Source organism: Anneissia japonica, unplaced genomic scaffold, assembly GCF_011630105.1.
Source record: "Anneissia japonica isolate Jap-2015-1 unplaced genomic scaffold, ASM1163010v1 scaffold50090_len567_cov170, whole genome shotgun sequence".
In the NCBI taxonomy this organism is placed as follows: domain Eukaryota; kingdom Metazoa; phylum Echinodermata; class Crinoidea; order Comatulida; family Comatulidae; genus Anneissia; species Anneissia japonica.
In genome coordinates this window covers 1-561 of record NW_022757568.1, presented here as the reverse complement: position 1 = coordinate 561, position 561 = coordinate 1, and the positions used below count along the sequence as shown (strand labels likewise).

At 45.8% G+C, this 561-nt stretch overlaps 1 pseudogene; it reads left to right on the top strand.

Annotated features, from left to right (window-relative positions):
- The first annotated feature begins 349 nt into the window (after positions 1–349).
- Positions 350–468, top strand: LOC117124807 (annotated as a pseudogene).
- The last annotated feature ends 93 nt before the right edge of the window (positions 469–561 follow it).

The following is a 561-nucleotide window of genomic DNA, read 5'->3' as shown; positions in this document are numbered from 1 at the left end:
GTTCGTTTGGATGTGCAGTGTATGTTGGTGCATGGTTGGTGTGTGTGTGTGTGAGTGGCTGGTGAAAATGTTTATCCGTCACAAATTATCAATCAACAAGCAGAATAGCCTCTTTGGAACAGTCACGTGAATCGCAGGGATCGCTCATCGGACGGATGCATCCCGGGGGTGGGGTGGATCGCAGGGATCGCTCATCAGACGGATGTATCCAGGGGGGTCATGGCCCATTCCCAAGCGGTCTCCTATCCAAGTACTAACTAGGCCCGACGTTGCTTAACTTCGGTGATCGGACGAGAACCGATGTTTTCAAAGTAGTATGGCCGTAGACAAGGGTGCACAAACAGTGCTTGTCTACGGCCATACTACCTTGAAAACACCGGTTCTCGTCCGATCACCGAAGTTAAGCAACGTCGGGCCCGGTTAGTACTTCGATGAAAGACCGCCTGGGAATGCAGGGTGCTGTAGACTTATTTCATTTATATTTCTTTAAAAATTAATTTTACCAATAGATGCTTAATTCATTTATTTTTATAAAATAAATGCGAAATAAACAAAAACGAA